This window comes from Monodelphis domestica, chromosome 2 (genome assembly GCF_027887165.1).
Source record: "Monodelphis domestica isolate mMonDom1 chromosome 2, mMonDom1.pri, whole genome shotgun sequence".
In the NCBI taxonomy this organism is placed as follows: Eukaryota; Metazoa; Chordata; class Mammalia; order Didelphimorphia; family Didelphidae; genus Monodelphis; species Monodelphis domestica.
In genome coordinates this window covers 295,573,945-295,574,252 of record NC_077228.1, presented here as the reverse complement: position 1 = coordinate 295,574,252, position 308 = coordinate 295,573,945, and positions in this window count along the sequence as shown.

Below are 308 nucleotides of genomic sequence, written 5' to 3'. Positions count from 1 at the left end.
CCCCTATCACATCTCTCTAATCATCTTTCCCCTCCCCTAACTCTTTTCAAGGAAAAAAAATCCTCTAATAAATCTTCATGTTGTATTAATTATTATTATTAACTTAACAGAGCAGGTGGTGCAGTATTCATCATAATTAATTCTTACTCCCTGGTGTTTTATTTCAATGCCTTTTTTTTTTAACTTTCGTAGTACCCTATATCTTCTCCGTCCTCTGATTCTCTAATCAGACTTTCATTTTCATCCTTCCTACTTTCCCCACTCCCCATCTCTCTTTCCCCAGCTCTTAGCTCTCCTTTCTCCCTTCC